This window comes from Hirundo rustica, chromosome 24 (assembly GCF_015227805.2).
Source record: "Hirundo rustica isolate bHirRus1 chromosome 24, bHirRus1.pri.v3, whole genome shotgun sequence".
NCBI lineage: Eukaryota > Metazoa > Chordata > Aves > Passeriformes > Hirundinidae > Hirundo > Hirundo rustica.
In genome coordinates this window covers 2,506,080-2,526,966 of record NC_053473.1, presented here as the reverse complement: position 1 = coordinate 2,526,966, position 20,887 = coordinate 2,506,080, and the positions used below count along the sequence as shown (strand labels likewise).

The 20,887-nt window shown below is 52.0% G+C and overlaps 1 long non-coding RNA gene across 1 annotated transcript; it reads left to right on the top strand.

The window, feature by feature from the left end:
- Nucleotides 1-14,737: 14,737 nt before the first annotated feature.
- On the top strand, nt 14,738-20,214 carry LOC120762792 (uncharacterized). Its single transcript, XR_005703971.1, has 3 exons — nt 14,738-14,849; nt 15,509-15,727; nt 20,020-20,214. It is a non-coding gene; the product is annotated as an uncharacterized LOC120762792 (long non-coding RNA).
- Nucleotides 20,215-20,887: the final 673 nt, after the last annotated feature.

The following is a 20,887-nucleotide window of genomic DNA, read 5'->3' as shown; positions in this document are numbered from 1 at the left end:
ACTCGGCCCCTCTCCCCCTGCTGTGACCCCAGGCCGGGCTGGCGTGCCGAGGGTCGGCATCGCCGCGGCCCTGGCTCGAGGCGCCGGCCCTCGCTGCAAACATGTGAATGCTCCCATCCCTCGGAATGGAGTTCCTCCCTGAAAAGCAGCCTGCGCTCTGCGGCCGGGCGGCTCTTGTCAGGCTGCCAGAGGAGGCCGGAGCAGCGTCACATGCAGCAAAGTTTTACAAGGCGAGCGAGCGTCTGGGGAGAGGGACGGGAGAGGGAGCGACCGCCGCACGCACGCACTCGGACGCGCACACGGAGAAACCTCCTCCAGGCTCCCTCCAGCTCTCATCCCAACGCTGATTCTTTTTTTTTCTTTCCTCCTTTTTTTTTTTTTCTTTTCTTTTCTTTTTGGAAGAACAAAGACTTTGGGGTGGGTTGGCGCTGTTGTTTTTCCGGGGTTGTTGTCGGTGGATGGGGGGGAGGCTGGAGGTGGAGGGGGGAGACGGTGGCTTGAATGCGAGAAAGTCCCGAATTTCCCTGGCCGAGTTGCCCAGATCGCCTGGGCGAAACTTAGAGAAGGAAAGACGGGGGAGGAAGGGAGGGGGGGAAAATAATTAAAAAATAAAATATGATGACGTCACTCGGAGCAGGGGTGCCTTCCCTGCTGCCTGTCAGATGCGCCTGAAAAGAACAGGGCAATAAAACAACAGCCGCCTCTGTCTCCCTCGTTAAACACGGCACTAATTGGATGTTAATTTTTCCTTGCTCTTCTCGCTGCTCGATTGTGAGGGTTCTGCCTGGCTCTCCCTCTCCTGCTTCCTTTCTTTCCTGTTGCAATGCTCTTGGCAGCTTTGAGGGACTCCGGACTGTGCGCTCCCCTCCTGCTCGTGGACTGGAATAATTCAGGAGCTGGGAGAATTAAAAAAGACGAGGCGCGGGGGCGAACGGTTCAGAAACGGGGCGGGCGTGATGGATTTCGAGAGCTACGCTAATCTCCCCGTTTCCCGTGCATTGTCCTGCCGACTTGGAGCTATTCTCTTCCCATTTGATTTCTCTTCCCCTCCTTTCCCTTCGCGTTGGGTTTGGACTGCAGGGCAAAAATATATGTTTCAAAAAAAAAAAAAAACAAACCAGGCATTAAAAAACAGGGGGGAAAGGCAGAAAAAATAGAAAAAAGGCTAAAAAAAAAAAAAAAAAGGGGGGGGGGGGAAGAAGAAAAAAGGAAAAAAAAAAAAAAAAGAGGAAAAGAAAAAAAGCCTGGTTCAATGACGACAAACCCCCAAACCTCCTCCCAGCTCCCCCCGTCTCGCCGCGCTGCCTAACCCCTGCGTGGAAACAGGCGTTTTAGGGAGCCAGAGCAGGAAGTTGTTGTTCTCTGTCTTGCCCAGTTCATCCTTCCAGGGTATGTGTGCAAGGGCGGTGGGCACGAGGGCTCGGTGGGCGCCCAGCAGCCGTCGGCCGCCCCCCGCGCTACCCTCGGCCAACGAGGCGGGTGAGCAGCGCAGGGGGAGCGGGGGCCGGGTGGCGTTTTGGGGGACGCAAGAGGGGCCCAAGGGACAGGATGGGTGGGGGAGCGGAGGGGAGGGAGCGGGAGGCGGAGGTGGGGGGAGAGAGCGAGAGCCGGGGAGTAAAGTCCTACCTGGGATCGGTGCCAACTTCCTGCAAAGGGTTACAGACCCGCGGCTTTGAGAGCCCACCAGAGGCGAGTGCGCTCTTGTCACGGTTCCAAGGCGAGATGAAGGCAGCGGGAACAGGTACAGCAGATGCCGAGTGGCCTCGTTTGCCCGCCGAGCAGGGCTTCGGCTCGATTTAAACATCGCCGACGAGGAGCCTTCGGTGCTCCCGCCGGCGGGGGCCTCGCCATCCCTGCACGAGGCCGCCGGGGCCGTCGGGTGCCAAGGGTGGGGTGGGTGGCTCGGTGGCGGGGGGGGTGCGTGTGCATGGCACGGGGGGGCCTCCGCCGCTCGCTCGCCTTCTCGCCGTTTGGATTAACATGCGGAAGATGCGCCTGTCACTTTGCTTACTGTCAGCGCCGGCTCGGGGATGGGTGACGGCTTTGTTCGGCGCAGCCGGGGGAGCCGTGCCAACTCGGACTTGGCAGGCGAAGCCGGGTGGGCAGGGAGAGGGGGACGAGGGAGCGGGAACGGCGGCTGGGGCGGCTGTGGAGGGACGTGGCCGCAGGCCCGCGTCTGAGCACGGCGGCTTTCTGTTGGCGTGCGCCTCCCTCTCCCTCCCTCTCTCCCGTGCTCGCCTGCGCCCAGGCTGGTGCAGACAAAATGAAAACGTGTTTTGTTTTGGTTTTTTGGCATCTCCCCAGCAGCGCTACCAACCCCAGCTGCCCCCCCCTCCGCTCCCTTCCCCAGCCCGCCGTGACTCCCTTTTACAATCGGCACGACCCAGGTGCTTGGGCAACAACAAAATAAGGCCAAAAATACCCCCTGGCACCCAAACCACCCCCAATCTGCCACCCTCGGCAGCAACTGCTCCCAACCGTCCTCCATGGCGGGTGGGTTGTTGTTTGTATGTGTGTATATATATATTTTGTCCTCTTTTCTTTTCTGCCCCCATCGGGTCCCTCTCACGTTGGGTGTGTGTGTTCCTATTCATGGACCCGCCACCTCCTGTCGTGCTAAAACCAGGAAGGAGGGAGCCAAGGGTTTATTTCTGCCTGGACGCCGGGGTGGCGGGCGAGGGAGACAACGATGGAGGACAAGAGGAGGGAGGAGAGGGATAGGAAGGCGGGAAAAGGAGCATGGGGAGGGCGGAAAAAAATAATCCACCTCCCCAGGCCTTTTGTTTAACCTGCATTGATGCAAAGAGGGGTCTTGGGTTTTTTTCCTCCCCTTGTCCTTTTTTTCCACCCTCTGCTTGAGCCTCATGGGGCGTTTTCGAGCCTGATGGGGCAACTTTCCGGAGCGGGCGGTGTCGGAGGTTGGTTTTTTGGGAGGCGGCAAGCTCGTCCCACAGGCGCACGGCTCCGAGTGCAGGAATTCCTGCCAGCTCGCCTTTGTGCCAGCCTCCGTTGGCCTTGGGTGTCTCGTTCGGATGGAGCCTGGCATCCAGGCACCGCCCATTTCTTGGCATTGAGCTGCGAGGAGAAGGAAAGGGGAGAGAGCGAGCGAGAGAAGGGAAAAAAAAAAGCTGTCTCACTCAAACTGGCCTTTCTCGGAAAAGGATCCTTCCCCGATGATTGTCCGGATAAGCGGAGCTAAATCCAGCCACTACTCAACAACAAAACCGCTCTCTTCCACGGTGCGTCTCTCTTGCTGCCTTGGTACGAAATTGAACCTCACTCTTAATTTTGGTTGGTTTTTTTTGTTTTTTTTTTTTTGTCCGTGCGGTTGGGTTTTTTTTTTGCCTTTGATTTGAAATAACGTTTTGTTCCTCCAGTTGCTCCGTTGCTTTGTTGTTGCTGTAACCTGCCTTCTCCCCGAAATCCCTTCCCGCCGAGTCCTCTGGCCCTTGGTGCTAAAACACCCGACTTTAATCAGTCTCCTAGAGAGGGATGTATGGCAGATAGGCAGGTCCCTACGTGCAGCATTTGGAGCAGAACTGGAGGGTGATTCCTCTCCCTGCCCTCGCCCCACCACCCGGGACGTCCCCAAGAGCCACCCGGGGCTGGGCGTTGTCGCCCGGGCGCCCCTTCAGTTCCCCACCGGGCACCACCGACGGGGGAAAATGTGTCGAATCATGTCGGATTTGCAATTCAACATGGCAGCCGGAGCAAACGTGGTGGGAGACGCTGGGCACGGGCACTCCCGGCCGCGCCAGCGCGGGGTGGGGACACGGCGAGAGCGGCTGCACGGACAGGGAGGACAGCGGGGAGGACGCCGGGGCGAGCTCAGAGCAGGGGGATAATTTTATTTCATTTCATTTGAAGGGGGTGAGCTCCACCAGGAGCGGGTCCGGGAAGGAGGGAACTCAAGCTGCCTGGTTTTGTCAGCATTAACTGTTTAGAAGCTGGCAGGTTCCCCACGCTGGCACGGCGTGCCCGGGCGGGCGCGGGGCTGGGAGATGCCTGGCAGCGGGGCGGGCTGGGGCACTCGGGAGGCGGCTTTTCCTGGAGCTACGGCGGCCTCGGGGCCGGGCTGGGTGCTGCTGGAGGAAGCCCTGCGAAGGCTCGGGATACTCCTGGCTGCTGCTGGAGGAAGCCCTGCGAAGGCTCGGCGCGTTCCCGGGCCGTGTGGCTCCTCCAGCCTCGTGCAGGTTCGCGCCTCGCACCGGGGCGAGGTTTGGCACGGCCGAGGGCGGCCCGGCCCTACTCGAGCCCAGGGCTTGCCCCGGCGTGGGGGAATCTGCCCTCTTTCTGTCAAACTTAATTTAGGTAATTTAGGCCTGCTTGGGACGCAACAAAAGCAGCTTGTTTGCAGGGCAGGGTCTCCTCCTTCCCGGCTGCCGCGCACTCCGCAGGCGCTCGGAGCCATGAAAGCCACCCCTCCTCCTTCGCCAAATTTTTCCTCCTCTTCCCTGCTGCCCTGCCTCCCTGCTCCTCCTCCTTTCTCTGAAAAAAAACCCACCCTTTTCAGTGAGCGACGCATGGCCCTACAGTAAAACCTTCGAACTGGCCACAAAGCAGCCAAATATCCCAGCCCTTCTCTGCCTGTGTGACCCACCAAGCCTGTACTGGCTGTATCAGCCCTGCTCCGGGGACATTCCCAAAACTGCCTTACCCACCAGGATGGTGACAGCCTCCCCGAGATGATGTCCTGGGCATTTCACATCTTCCCGACCCCACAGGGAGCTGTGTGACCTCCTGCTCCCCGGTTTGGTGGCTGGGACGCCGGGCTCTGGTCCTGGAGCTTCCTTGTTGTGCTGTTTCCACAGCACCCCACGGCTGGTTTGGCAGCTGGAATTCCCATGTTGTGGGAGCTGGGGGCAGTCAGGCATTTGTGGGGTCTGACCCCCAAAATGAGCCAGGATGGCCTCTTCAGCAGAGTGTGGACACAGTGGGTTACATCCAGATCCTCAATTCCAGTGAAAAGGCAGCACGAGTGTTTTACCCATCATTCCAGCTTTTCCCTTGCAGATTATTTATACAAAGAGGGGCTGGGGTGAAACCAGATCTTTCCCAATTTGCTCCCAATCCCTATTGCTTTCCTGTGAAAATCTGGTGGAGAGCAAATATTAAAAAAAAAAACAACCCCAAACCGACTGAAGCTCCTGCAAACAGCCTGAGAGGAAAAAAGTCTGAACTCAAGCAAGGCTCTTCTGACGTGTCCTAAGCAAAACATCTGGCACCCCTGGAAGAGCCGTCCAGCCAAGGGACACAGCTGTTTTATTCCACACAGCTCACAGCAAAACAGGGCTCGTGCTTCCAGAACATGGCTCAGCAGAAAGGGTGAATTCTTGAGAGGGGGAGTCAGATCTTTCTGCTGTTTATTGCCTCTGAATCCCCAGTTTGCTCTCAGGCTGCTCTGGTGTGAGCTCTGCTCCATCTCCTGGCAGGAGACCAGGAGCTTTGCTCTGAGGCTGGAGCCAAGTTCAGCTGCTGTAACCCCCAGCAGGCAGCAGAGCCACTCTGGATTTGCACAGACATTCCTCACAGCAGGATCAGGCCCCCAGGTTTGTCGAGGGTGGCTCTGGGAAATTTCCTTTCCTTAAAAGGACCAAGTTTGGCCAGGGCAGAGTTTGAATTGTGATTTCCTTTTTTTTTTTTTTTTTTTTTTTTTTAAATCCCCTACAACTCAGAGCAAAATTTATATTGGTGGGAACTGCCTGATTTACAGCTGCAGAAAATGCTGAGCTCTGTGTCTCCACAGGCCAGACTGAGGGGGAAAGCTTCCCCCATGCTGGACCATCCATGTAAGCAGCTTCGCCACTCCAGGAATCACTTCTGGTGGGGAAAGAAGGGGTAAAAGGCAACGAGACTAATTTGACCTCTGTGGGCTCCAACCTCAGCCTTTCCACTAATTGTTCCGCGGGATTTGGGGGTACATTTCATGAGATCCTCGTAGAAGCCCATCCAAGGGAGAGCTGATGCTGGCAGGCTCGTGCACCATGGGGAACACGGTGTCCAAACACAGCCAGATCTGATTCACCCTCTGTGCCACCCCGCAGCTGGGCCTCAGAAGAATCAATACCATTTCTTTTCCTCCCTGCGGTGTTTTTCTCTGTCTGCCACCTCTCTCAGCCCCTAATTTCCCTCTAGCTTTTTTTCTGCGGTACTGGGTTTTTCACGTTGGAGTTGCTCGTAGGCACTGTTTAACTTTGGCGAAAGTTGGCTGCTGTGAGGTGAGGTCTGGGAGGACACGGCTAGGAGGTGACCAGTGTGTTAGTGTAGGTTTGCTCATGGGCACTGAGCTGTGCTGTGTGGCTCTGCAGCTGGAAAAAGCCCACGGGACACGCAGGGTTTGGCACGCTAAGGTTGCTCTCCAGGTAGTCCTGGCCACAGGAAATGTAAGAGAAGTAGCCCAGCAAAGGACACAACCAAGACGCTGCACGAGGCGAGGGCTGTGGAGTCAGAGGGGTGGGGGCTGCGTTGTTGAGGTGATGGCAACCAAATGTCACCCTGTTCTGGGAGGTGTGTGGGGGTGGCTTCACGTGAACCTCTCCTGCTCATTCCCACACCAGTGCTTTTCTATCCTGTGGCTGCTGCCAGCACATCCCATCCTGCCGGGCCCAGCCCAGGGGAGGTGGCCGTGCATCCCTGGCTCCTGCAGGGCTGGGCAGGAGGTTTCTCCTCACCTGCAAGACCACAACAAACGCTGTGCTTCTTCCTCCTCCTCCTTTCTCCTTCCTCCTGTTCCTCTTCCCCCCAGCTTGAGGGCTCTGCAGGGCAGCCACAGCCACCTTTATCCCAATCTTCAGGCCTGGTTTGGACTCACAGGGTGGTCCATGCTGACGTTTTACTGCCAGGTGTGAAGACCCAAAGCAGCTTTGCAAGGCCTGGGAGGTTCTGGGACTAACACCAAGAGTTCAGGTTCTCCCGTCCTTCAGTCTTGTTTTGCTCAGTGCTGGGCATCAGCTCTGATGTGGTGAGCAGAGGTCGTGGGGCAGCCTGTGGCATCCTGGCATGTGGAGCCAGAGTGAATCTAGGTGGGGAGCAGGCAGCAGGGTGGGAGCAGGCACAAGCATAGGAGCAGCCTAATTTGCTTGCATCGATCTTGACAACAGAAATGTGAGCTCAGGTTGGCAGTGGAGGCACCCTGGGCATGCAAGGAGAGAAGGTCCCAAAAGCCCAACTTGGAGCAATGACTTGGGTTATGAAGTTTTCCAAGCAGGAAGCTCTTCACAGAGACTCCACCAGAAGTCAGGGCAGCTGCTGATGCCAGTGTGATCGACAGCCTCAGTGTCTGCACATCCACCCCCAGAGCTCCTGTTTCTGGGAGGAGGATTGGGCTGAGACCCTTGGAGCTGAGCAGCCCCAAGGGAGGATGCCTGGGATCATCCCCCCAGCTGCTGTGCATTGGGAGCACACCACTGCCTCTGCAGAGAGCTGGGATGAATGCAGAGGGACATGGATAAAGGTATCTGGGAGGGCTCTGCTCCTTCCTCCAAGGTGGCACCGCACAAAATGCAAGCAGGTGATGAAATCCAACCACTTGGCATGTTTCAGTCTCCCAGATATAAGAAAACAGATGAGGTTTCCAACATCACCTCGCAGTTCAGTCATCCTACAGCGTGGTGGGGAATTGCTTCTGCTGTTTTCAATCCACAAAACCTCCTCCTCTCGCTGTCCCCAGCAGCCACGTGCTGTGAGCACACCCAAAACTCCACCCTAGGAGCGGCAGCATCTCAGCAGAGATGAGGAAACACACAGTGAATGATGTGTCAGACCCCAACAGCCTTTGTTGTTCACCTTCCTAATCCTGAAGTCTTGCTGGCTCTTCAGAGAGGCAGCAGCAAGAGAAGAGCCTGGCAACAAATTCACAGAGTGGGGAGAGTTGAGCTGATGGAGCCTGGCTGTGCTGGAGCCGGCAGCCAGGAGCTGCCCCTGACCTGGAGCTGGATCCAGCCGTGCCTGAGCGCAGGAGCAGTTCCCATCTGGACCTCAGCTTTGCAGTCCAGGCCCTCCCCTGCCCAGGGGATTAGAGGAGATGCGGTTCCCAGGGCGGGGAAGGAGGCTAATGAACAGAGACAGGATAACGAAGCAGGTATGGGCTTCCTGTACTTCAGGGCTCAGGAGGAAATCCTGCAGCTGGTGAATCTGGATACGATTAGTGTCCATTTCTCCCGGTGTAATCAACCCATCTGTTCATCCTTGCGCATCAGCCCCATCACAGGCAGATGCCTCTGGGGCACCGTTTCCATCCCTGTCTGCCACGGCCACTCCAGGCAGGCTGAGAACAAGGCTCTGCAGCCCCAGCTCCGCTCCCCGCCGGGCTGGGGCAGCCCTGGGGGCTGCAGCCACCACGATCCCAGCGAACAGCAGGATGCAGCCCAGGAAAAGCCTGCGGGGAGGGTGGCTCCTCCAAAGGGCTTGGAGCAGTTCAAAGGGATCGCTGTGACGTGCAGATAAGCTCAGCTTTCCAGCCTCTGCCTGCTCATCCCAGCTCAGCTTTACCACGAACAGGTAAAGGTGGATTATGTTCGGCTGCCTGGCTTCAAAGCCTTGCTCCTCCCGTGGGGTGCTGAGCACAGGACACACATGGTCAGGGGCGGGACTGGGCTCTCAGTGCTGCTCTGGAAGAACACTGGTAGAGTTTCTAGGTGCTGCTGCAGGATCCTGAGGGTTCACTGCAGCTTCTTTGCCTTAGAAATTTTTTCCAGCTATGCAAAAACCACGACAGCCCTGCAGTGGGTTACAGATGTCAGGTAACACACCGGCCTGGGCTGAAATGGAATCAAAAGAGGAGCTGGTGTGTGGATCAATGTGGGTTTTTTGTAGTGCAGTGGTTCAAGCTTGCGTGGTCCTTTAGGGTCTTCTGAAAGGTCCAGCCTGGTGACAGAGTTGGGACAAAACCACAGCTCACAATTCCCAGTCCTGGTGTCCCATATACCCAAACGGTGTCAGCCTCACTGGCACAGCTCTTACTGGTGGTCACTGGAGTGTCCTGGGGGATCTGTCACACCAAGCACTGTCCAGTAATGATGGTGTTCCCTGCCAGGGGGAGTTTACGTGTCCCTGCTCCCCATGGTGGTGTTCAGGGACCCAGGCACCTGCTCCTGCCATTTCCTGAGTGCCAAAGTGTCTTCACAGCCGGGAACAATCTCAGGAATGCAGCACAGGTTAAACATTTCATTTGCTTTCCAGGGCTACTTGTTGCTGCATTTCTAAACCCAACCTGTCCTCAGCCCCTGTTATATTGCTCTAGGCTGCACTTCGGGTCCTAAATCTTCTGATTTTTGTTTGGTTTGGAATGTGCTGATTTTCCATAAGGAATAAATGAAAAGCAAAAGAAAACAGCAGAACTCGTTTGCATAAGCCCTACATAGTTCTGTGCTCTGCTGCTACTGAAATAGGAGTGATAAATCCCACTCCCTGGACAGAGGGGTTTTGGGTGGTGGCTGTGTGCAAACAAGGCTGGGGAAGATAAACAAGCAGAAAAAAAAAATAGGTTTAGGAAATGACAGTTGAGGATGGTCAATCAACTGATGGGTCAAAGCCAGCACAGGACCATCAATTAGCAAAACCATATTGACAGTGTTTCTCCAAAGCATTTTTGTGTCCACAGAGAGGGCCGAGAGCTGGATCTGTGGTCACACTTGGCTGCAATTAGGGATCTGTACAGTTTCTGTGTTGCAAAGGGGGAGATTTAGAAAGGATTCTGCCTGTAGAAAACGTGTCCACAGTTCCAGAAGGGCTCAGCCAAAAGGGTGATGAAAATCTGCCTGTTGGTGTCATCGTCAGAACTGCTGGAGGTGGGAACATTTGCTAATCTTGCTTATTTTAGGGGCCCTGCTTTCGGAAGCAGCTCAGTTCTTAAAGTGCAGCTCTGAAAAACTCAGCTCTTAAGAGTCTCATACAATACATGCCTCAGACTAGGCTAAAGAGGGATGAATTTTTCAGACTGTAGGTTCTTGCTTGCCTAATTATGATTTTCAGCTTCTTACAATTCGGTCTTTGCATTGTATAAGTGTGACACAGAAGAAATAGCTGTGACATTGCCTGGCATTTTCTGCTCCAGCTGGGGAGGAACCAGCTAAACCTGCAGGGTTTCAGAGATTGCAGAGCTGGTGTGGAAGGAGATTTTAGTTTCACGTTTGGGAATCAAGCTCAGTTCCCTGAGTAATCTAAATTGTCACAATTTCTCTTCCTCCAGCCCCCCCAGGCCTGGGGACAGTGTCACTCTGAAGGGGTAAATTTGGCGCCCTGGGGCAGTGCAGGGCTGAGCAGGATTGTTGTATTCATACCAAACAACCTTCATCAGCTCCAGTGGTTACAACTCTACTGGAAGCTTTCAGTAGGTTAAAATCTCCACCACGGGTTTTGACTTCCCTGTTCAGTTGCCTCAACAGACACAATAGCTGCACAAAATGGCTTTTGGATGAGCTCAGGACTGGCCAAAGTCTAAACTGCTTTGGCTTGCAGGATTTGCAGCAGCTGCAGCTCCAAATCCAGCCTGGGATGGGTCCCAGTGATGTGGAGAGAGAAGCCATCTCTCACTTCTGAGAATTCTCTGCCACCGTCCAGCTCCTGGAAGAGAGAGGGAGAAGCTGCCCTGGATGTGAGCAGATCTCCAGAGCAGGGTGGGATGTGGGTCACAGACTGCTGGGCACATACTAAAAAGGTCAGCAATGTTGCCAAAATCCCTGCTTGTGGTTTTTCTGTGTTTTGTGGGTCTGGAGCCCCAGGGTCTGATGTGGCAGCTCCGTCTTCATCCGTGGTGGGAGCAGGAAAGAGCTTGGATGGATGCTGGCCTTTGTGCTTTGGAGGTGCCAACAGTATGAATAATGTATGGGAGTTCAATTCTTCTCTCCCTGGCCGAGGGCAAGGTGTCCCAGCTGATAACAACTGGGAGCCCAATCTTGTTAAAGCCAGTGTTAGAATTAGACCTTCATGAGATCCACTGCCTCAAGCAATTCCATTGTTCAAAGCACATTCGGTTAATTAGTACATTAACTAATAACTTTCTCAGCATCCCAGGTAGGGAATATCTGTCTCCCAAAGGAGGAAACAGAGGCAAAGTAACTCACTAAGACTCCATGCAGGAGCTTAAGCAATGCAGCTGTTAAGTCTGGTTTTTTTCTGTCCCAAATGATTTTGTGTGGCTGCTGCTGCCTTATGCACATAATTTCCCTGAGACAGAAATGGAAGACTCCTAAAAACTCCCGAGAGAGTGCTCAGGCTCAGTGAGGGAAGGTACCACTGGACAAACCTGAGAAGAACTGAATCCATCCAAACACTCAGAGGAGGCAATTTGTTTCACCTATGTGCACTGACTAAGGAATAAAACCAAAAGGGAAAGTTTTTCTCATCACCTGGGCTTTTCACTCACATCTACATCTACTCTAAATTTCATGAGCAAATGGCCAGTGCGGGGAGGAGGGAGCACATGAGAAATGACAGCGTGGCTGTGTTTGCAGAGGCTCACTGGGATGGGATCAGAGCAGAAGGATAAGACCTGAAGAGATTCAAACAAACAGCCAGAGGGGAAACTTTGATGCCGAGGAAGTCCTTCAACTCCAACACATGATGATGAGCAGCTGATTTCCACAGCTTCGTGCAGCGTGGTTGGAAAAAGCCCTGAGCTGAAGAACAAGGGTAGAGTTCTTTGGCTTCCAGACTCATGACAACACCACAGGCCCTTTCTCATGAGCCCTGATCCCAAACAGAAAGGGGAGGCTTGTTCTCCCCCCCAGCTCTGACCTGAAGGCGCTTTGTGCTTTACCTGCTCTCCAGTGACGATTCTCAGCAGCAAGGATGTGTGTGCAGAGGAATGAGAACCAGCTCCTGCATGCAGGGATCCTGCTCTTGAAGTGGAGAATCTCACGGGGTTTAATTATGGGGCCACGTGCCTTTATCAGTCTGCTGGCTTCCAACCAGCCCAGGCAGCCACAGCCCTGCTCAACCCTGGAATGTCAGGGGAGTGCCTGGAATGAGGGACCTGGTGAGGTCACAGAAGCAGAAGGCACCAAAGCAAGTGGCCTGTCCTGTAGAAGGGACTCCTTTCATGACCACGGCTTAATCCACCACCAGTTTGCTGAGCCCACAGCAGCCTAGATTGCAGGGTACAAAAATATCCCCGTTCAGCAACTCCTCCCTTGTCCTTTGTGAAGCTCCAGCATTTTAATCATGTTCACACCTCCCTCTCCTGACACAAACCATCCCAGCTCCCTCCCAGGTCCACAAAACCTGTGCATTCCTGGTCTCATTCCCTTGCTTATGCACCAGGCACTCTCCCCTCCATAAGCTTCCCAAACATCCCTGTTTGCTTATTCTCTGTATTCCCATCTTTCCCCCCTTGCACCCTCATTTGACCAAGATCTGTTGAATAACCAGCTAGGGCTGAGGGGCTCCGTGCAGTTCTGGGGGTGCTGTTGATAGATGGAGCAATCCCAGCCCCATGCATGTCCCCAGTTCCATGTTTCTCCATCTCAGGACCACCAGGAAAGTGCTGCTGATGTGGGGGGGGCTGTTATTGGGGAAGACAAAACACTCCGTCTTGTAAATGTGTCTTGTAGAAGTGTCTCGTCCTGCTCTGTTCATTTTCACTTGGAATAAGGCTAAAACCAGAGCTCCTCAGGTTGTTGGGCGTTTCTAGAAGAGAGACTGGAAACCAATTTCAGGTGCCAGAGCGGCTGAAATTAGTTTTTATACTTAGCTCCAGCCTGACATGCTGCATGTGGCCATTCCTGATCTGTGCCTATACACATGTAGAGCCCTTTGGTCATCATTCTCCAACCTGTCTTGCTGGTTTTCCTGGAAGAGTATTACACAAGACACGCACCATTCTCCCCATGCAAAAGCATTTTCAAGCAAGCTTTGTCTGCTCAAAGCCTGGTAAAATAAACCAGACTCGGGTCTCTCAAATATCTTCAAAATTCCCAGACTTTGAGGTTAATACAAAGTGCACAAACCTACCCGTGGGGTCACATGGCTCCACACGAAACCCATACCAGAAATCAGGATAACCTGAGCAGGCTCTCAGTGGACTTTGTTACAGGTGATGCTTTTTTTTAGGGACATTTTAATAAGCCTAATCAATTACAACAAATTACTAATAAATCCATAACAACTTTCACCTGGAGATCTTAGGTTACTTTGCCTGAAATTGCAGTGAGGAATAGTGGTTATTAAAAAAAAAAAAAAAAAAAAAAAAAAAAAAAAAAAAAAAAAAAAAAAAACACCAAAAAAAAACCCTAAAGGTTTAATTTTTTTCAATTTTTAATTCAAGATGTTGCCATTATGCTTCTGCTCTGAATTTGCAGAGGAATTACCGTCCCCACTGACTCGAGAAAGCTGAGCAGGTCCAGCCTCCTGTGCTTAAAATTATCTCATGTGAATATGGCACAAAGTGCCTCATCCTATTGACAACCTTCCTTACAGGATTTTCCTACAGGTCCTGTAACAGCTTCAAAGCTGTGCTGAGTTTTGGCATTTCCAGTTCCCTGCATCCTTAAGGGATAGGGCTTCTAATGGGGAGATCTTACCCGTCCTAAATCCTGGGAATACTCCTGATTTTCACATCTCGTCCCATCTACAGAGGCAGAAAGCCCAGGGGGTGTTTGATTTGTGTTCTCCTAAGGGTCTTCCCATGCCAGGTATTCCCAGACAGGTTCCTGAGGCAGTTTGCCTTGCTCTAAAAACCCGTCAATGGTTTTGCTCAGGGTTTGGAGGAACGTAACGCCTGCGGTGGAGGGTGGGATTCATCTGTGTGTCTTGCTGGGTGCTAACAGGGACTTCAGCCCTGTGCTTTCGGGAGAAGAGTGTCCAGTGAGAGGCATCTCCAGTTCCTCAAGCCATGGGCAGCTCTGGGGCTGCTCCGTGGAGGGGCAGGAAGATAAAAGTTGTGGAGCTCACGAGGCTTTTTGTGGGCACAAGGTCCTGCTGGAGAGAGCCTCTGTTTCCGAGGCAGGCTCGTCCTGACGGGAGCGAGCAAGGGAAGCTCGGACCGCTGCTCCCGCGGGTGCCGTTGGGATCCGGGCTGTGGAGGCCACGCTGTCCCCGAGGCCGGGTTCCTCTCCCCCTCTCCGCGGGTGTTATTTACACCGTTTCCTGCCCGGGGAAGTTCAGGAGTTTGACGTTACGGGGTTGGTTTCCGCTCTCCTGCCCGGCTCCTTTCGGGAGCTCCGCAGCAGCGGGGCCGGACCCCGCGGGCGGGATGGAGGTGCCGGCCGGGCCCAGGGGGGGAAGCGTAACCCATGTCAGGCCGGACAACTCAGGCTCAGCCGGCTTGGGAGGGCTGGAAAATCAGCCCTGTGTCCATCCCTCCGGCTCAGTCCTGCCGTGGGACTGGACGGGGCCGGCAGGAGGAAGGAGGACGCGCCCGGGCATGGCTGCAGAGCTTTTGGGTTCCTGCCGAATTGACGCCCTCCCCTCTCCCCCCTCATCCTTCCCGCCTGGCCTGCGTCTCCCCTCCCTTCCCTTCTCCCTCCCATCCCGCAGCAAACAAAATGGCTGCTCCATGGCCATTTTGTTTCCCATCTGGAAGGGGGGAAGCCGGGACGCCGGGATTTGGCTCTTTTTTGGAGGCTGCGGCCATGTCCGAGCCCATCTCTTCCGTCTCTACGTGGCACCGGCTGTAGCAAGAGAGAGAAAGGGAAAAAAAAAGAGAGAGAGAGAGAAAAAAAAAAAAAAAAAAAAAAAAAAAAGGACATTTTGGAACGAGACCAAAGGCAGAGGCAGAGAGTGGGTAGTTTTGGCGTATGTTGAGCACTGAAAATGCCTGGAATTGCCAAACTGAGCTTTTGTATGAGCAGCGTAAGGGCTACTCGGTGCACGCAGAGCCGCGGGGCTGCACGGAATAGCCGGACGGAAAGGTTTGTTCGCTATATTCAATAAAACAGCCCTCCTTTCTTCTGGATTTATAAAGTACCAGAGAGCACTGTTGTCTTAATTTGTTTTTGGACGGGCAGATGGTTTTACACATCGGCTTGGTATGACCAGAGCCGGTCATTGCCGGACGGTAGCGTTTTAACCTGTTGTGTGTCCTCTTGTTTTTGGTGCATACGGGATCTGACCTTTCCACTGAGCTGGCACTGCCTGGATTTAGATGATGTAATCCGGAGAATATTTTTTTTAGGGAATTTTTTTTTGTTTATTGCCTTCTTGCCTTGAAAGTTTTCATCTAAGGAATAAAAACATCTTAATTTAAATATTTAAAGCAATAGCTGTTCTTGGCTTTTTAAGCCCTTGCTTTTCTCCCAAGGCTGGAGCTGTACTGTTCTCACAAGATGTTTATTGCACTCTGTGTGTATCCTGCACACGTTAAGGTGTGATACACAACAGAAACACCATCAACAGGAACACGCCTTGAAAGTTTAAAGCAACTTTGGTGGCGTTACCGTAAAATTTTGCGCAGAAGCAGGGCAAAAACACCAGAATATGCGCCAAATAAAAGTGATTTTTTTTTTTTTTTTTTTTTTTTTGGGTTGTTGTTTTTGGGTTTTTTTTGTAAGTGATTCTGCATTTCCTTCAGTAGCCTGGATGTCTTGGCGTTAGTAGCCACGTCGCTTTGTTCGTGGACACTCCGAGGAGCAGATCCCTGCCCTGTGGCACGGGGAGGATCAGGCTCTAATAAGGTGTTGGAATGATCGTCCTGTTGTTCCTTGAGTGGCTTTCCAGACATGTGGAGAGAAGCAGACACTTCCAGAGCGGAGCTGGGAAGGAGGTGAAATGGCTTTCCTTGCACAGAAAGGTATTTGATTTGCCTCCATACCCCCTTGGCTTGTTTGCAAACAGACAATAGAGAGAATGGCAGGGCCATGGTGGTCCCGGAGCCGGGGCTGCACAGGCGGGCGCTGGGTGGGTGCTTCACGGTGCAAATTTAATGTTTTGGTCCCAAATCTACATTAAATACCTGAACATCTCTCATCAGCAGCTTATGAACTGAACATTGAGAAGGTTAACAGTATTAATAGAACAGATTTATAGAGTATTACTGGGAAAAAAAATGTTCTTTCTTTAGATTTTTGAGTTAACCTATAGAATCGAGTGCAAAGCAGGTAAAAATAAGCCTGAAGGATATTTTTTACCTCTTATTTTTAGTATTTAGTCAAATTACTCCATGAAGTATCAGTAGCGCCTACCTTTTATAACAAAAATTCTGGGATTTTTTTTTACTTCAGGAGAGGGTGAGGTATATACAAATTTACAAGGAAAATATACAAACATTTAGAAGAACCATTACCTTTATGGCCACCTTTAATAATGCGTTTAGGAAGGGTTAACAAAAGATAAGTCATATAACAAGCAGGTTACAGATGCCTGTATTTTAGATAACAATATCAGATTCATTAATTTAGAAACATCTGACTGGACTCAAGACAACCCCTAAGTGATGAGCAGCTGTTTATAAAGATACCTGCTAATTGTTTAATAATAAATGCAGTCACAAAGTTGATGTGAAATATTCCCGATGTCATTTAAAGTGTGTGGAGTAAAAGCATGGCTGAGAGACAGGGGCTGTTGCAGGATTGATCTGTAAATATTTTTACTTCCATTTCTCTTTCCCTGTTCACGGTGCCTTTGATAACTGTTTCAAGGCGTGATATTTAATACTGACTTTAGGATGCGGTGTTTGCAGAGATGGTTGGCCTTGCTTTGCTGAAAGGATTGCCTGGCCGGGGAGAAGTTATAAACAACTTGTCTTCATAGCTAGTTTGGCAAATGACATTTTTTTATTGCTTTCCCGTGGCACAGGGTGTGTCCAAGATGGGTTTTTGGGCTGTTTTCTGCTTTTCATGGAGCGGGTTCCTCGCCGCTGCGCGGATCAGCAGCTCCAATTGGCGCTGAGGGTCCCCTCGATGTTGGGGAGTCGTTGAAAACCTTCCACGCTTCTTTTGGCTTCTTTTGGGGGTTTGATTTTCAGATTTTATTTTTGGTCTGTTTGGTTTTTATTTTTCCATGGCGGCCAGGTTGGGAGGACACGAAGCCAAGGGAACAAAATGGCCACTCTCGGCCATTTTGTGCCAACGCCGCCGTTCCGGGGAATCGGGGCCGGTCCTGCCCCAGCTCCAGGAGGCTGAAAATCCTCTCGGAGACTCAGGGGCCTGATTTCCCACTGGGAAGCCCTCCCTGTCCCTGGCACGTTTCGGACCGCAGCTTCACAAAGGCTGAAAGTGGTGTCAGCTTTTAAAGCAGAGACTTTGTTGTTTTATGGTTTCCTCCTCCCCCCTCCTCCATTTCATTCAGTGCTCCTTAACAAACCAGATCAGCTCCTCAAGGCTTCGGAGCCTTTCCAGCTCCTCTCCGAGGTGAGCTCCTTTTAAATGCAGACATTTGGCTGTGCTCAGGAATCTTTGGTGCAAAGATGCTTCAGAGTTTGGGGGGCATCGTGTTGGGTTTTCTGCTGGGGTCACCACAAGCCATCCTGAGCCCTGATAAATGAGGAGCAGTATAGGTCACGTCTTGATCCCAAAAATAAGTCTGAAAGATGGACTGGAAATGCCATTTTTATTCCAGCCTGGAGGATTTTCTGTGAAAAAAACCCATAATTTTTACCTGCCAGTTTTCCTCACCCCTCCAAGGGGTGGGCAGTGGGACCATGTAGTGACACACTCTGTGCACAGGGACCTTCGTGCAGGGACTTGCAGAAACCGATGAAGTGTTTTCACAGAAATCAGATTTAATCAATTTTGAGGGATCCATATGAATCTGGAAAGTAAAAACCACAGGGCTACTGCCTTAAGGCCTGCGCAGAAAGTGGTGTTTTTTGAAGAGGTTCTTCACAATTAAGTATCCAAAAATCTTTCAAAAATGGGTTTAATTTCAGAAGGCAGTGACAGGCTTTGGGTGCGGGTCTCTGGCTCCTCCAGACCCTGTTGGCTGTTTTATCCAGAATTTTGCATAGCCGCATCACATCCAGGCAAATGTGGGCACATCTCCTTCCTTCCCCATCTTTTGTCTTGATGGTTTAGACCTCAGGCCATGAGGAGAGGGAATCCCTGTCATTGCAATTTGTGTAGGACAAACAAGTGTGACAGCAATGCTAAGGGTAGGACGCTCTTAGTCATCCTTTCTGGGCATAAAAATTCCCCCTGTTTGATCCATAAATCCTCCTGTTTAACTCCTTTCTTCACAGACCCTGCTAAAATCAGGATTCCAGAGTCAGCAGCTGGGTATTCCCAAACCCTATACTCATTAAGACAATTATTATAATTAAGCCTTCTGTTTTCAGGTTTACTTATAGAAGTCAGAAGGGATTTTTTTTTCTCTCTCTCTCCATGTATAATTACATCTATGTGAACTCAGAGTTATTTAATGTGATTTCCCACCAACAGTTTGAGATCGGCCCAAATGCCTGTTGTCTGCCATGGCATCAAGAGTGGCCTTTGAAATGCCAGCCTGATACGTGTGGCTTAGAGTAATATAAACTACCAGACTGGGAACCAGGAAAAATTATTCCTCCAGCTCAGTTGCTAAAAGTCTCTTTGGAAAAGATGAGCATCCTCTGCCTCTGCATCACCCAGGAATCATCTAGACCCCCCACCCTCCCAGTCCCTGACCACTGTTGGCTTCCTTGCCACCCTTCTGGTTGATGCTTGCGGCAGCAGCTTAATTTTTGGGAAGCTGAAACATTTTAGTTTAAACTAACCCTTCTGTCCCCAAGGAGCTGAGCAGTGGCACAGCTGACGGACCCTTAAGCCTGGCTGTCACCTCACCAAAAGCTCTGGCTGGTGTTGCATGTGCTGAGGAGGGATGTGCGACCCCTGTGCATCACTTTTGTGCTGATAAAAACAGGAGAGACAGCATTTCCCATCAGGAGGCTGTTTGGGATGCACTTGGCTCCAGGGATGGGCCGAGCACTTCAGTGCTGTAGGAGCCAGTTCCGCCGCGCCGGGGCTTTGACGCTGTTCATACCCCGCTCACCAGGAGAGGCCTGGGCCAGATGGTCCAGCACAGTGGGTCACTCCCTGTGAAGGTCCAGTTTGTCAAAGGAAATTAAGAGAATTACCTGGACTGTGTTGAATGCCAGTGAGGAGAGCCTGTGGAGAGCTCTGGGGAAGAGGGCACTTCCCAAACCCTGCTGCAGAGATACCCATGTACCTGAGGCCGTCCTAAACTCTCATAAGGATTCCAGCTACAGCAGTTCACCAAAGCTTTGGGAATATTTAGGCTGTTGCCTGGTAGCTGTGGAAGCACGAAGCATTAGGCAGCTTTCATCCCTTTGGAGATTCCTGCCTGAGCCCCCTCCTCTCCCACCGCAGCTCTCAGCAGACATCTCCTGCTGAGCTCCCATGGGAAGTTATCCTTTGGGTCTGTGCTGGGCTGCACATGCAGCCTGCTTGGCTTGGCTCCCTCGTCGTTAGGGCTGCTTTAATCTCCAAGGGGAATTCTTTCTCCTTGCAAAAGAGCCTCACGCGTTTCTTTCAAACGAGCAGATGAATACCTCGCCTCTGTATTTGGGTGAACAGAGAGTGAAGAAGCCTCAGAAGGTGAGCCAAGGGCTTGGGGGGAAGCCAGTCTGTCTCAGATCCATGCTAATACTGCTTGGCTGGGCTGGAGCATTAGAGGAACAGCACGGCTGCATGTTGCACTCATTTGTTTAGGAAATAAGATCTGCCTTGATGTACTCGATACCATTACATTTGCAGCCTAAAAGCTTCCTTGTACTTAGTTATTTCTAATCTGCTCAATTCCCTGGAGTGCACAGCAGCTAAATTGATGGATTCTCTTATCTGGTCTGGCAGGTTTGTTCTAGATACGCTGTGTGTTCAGGAGGTGAGGTCAGCCTGGCTGGGTGTGCTTGGCGCTGCTGCAGCTTCCCGAGAGCTCTGCTATCTCCATGTGTAGCCCCGGGTTCCAAGGGCAGGGCTGCTGCTTTTGTGCACCCTCGGGCGCATGAAGCCTGCAGCCAGCGTGATTGCCAAGCACAAGGTATAGTCCGAGGAGCTTTGAAGAAGGAAAAAGAGCTCCAGGACAAGGCTGGATACGACTCCTCTCCCCTGCCATCAAAAATTCTGATTTTTCATGCATTCCTCTTTGCAGGACCTGCGGAGCAGCCAGTGCCTGGATAAGGCTCATCCCAGTGCCTGGATAAGGCTCATCCCTGGATAAGGATCATCCCAGTGCCTTAGGCTGCCACGGTCCCAAGCTGTCCTTGAGGCTGAGGTAGTAGATTGAATAGTTGTGGAGTCCGGTCCTCCCTCTGAGCTAACTATACAATCTACTGTCTTTCCTAAGGAGACAGTCAGGTCATCAGGTCTGCTCATCATCCACTCCTGCGCCAGCTGTGGGGGCAGGTGGTGCAAGCACAGCAAATCCGTGATCCGTCCGTTCTGCTCTGTGGAGGTGAGGTAGTAGGTTGTATAGTTTGGTGGGAGGGATTTGATCCCATTTCAGGTGATAACTATACAGTCTATTGCCTTCCTTAAAGAGCAGCAAAACCACCGGAGGAGCTCCTGAGGCATCGTCTCTTTTGTTGAGGATCCAAAAACGCATCGTGGCATTGTTAAACAACTCAGTGGGCGTTGCACTTACAGCATGCAGAATTGCATTCTTCCAGGAATTGCTTCGTGCCTCAGGCACTGGAGCATGGAGCCACCTGCTTCCAGGGAACCCGCCTCTGTTTAAGGTGGGAGAGAACCAGGGAATAAGTTTGCACAGCAGCCCCCAGTGTTCAATTCTATTTTTTTTTTTTTTTTTTTTTTCAGAAGATGGGTTCAAGTTGTAACGTGTTTAAGTGTGTTGATCTTTTCTGGTCTGTCCCCAGGTCTGGAGGGGAGCAGATACTTTGGTATAAATGGGACAGATCTGAGCTCATGATTTAATTTTGTTGTGCCGAGTTCTGAAGTTTGGGTTCAAGCTTAGCCTGTGGACTCAGAGCCCTGGGAGCTGATCAGATTTGGCTGGTTGG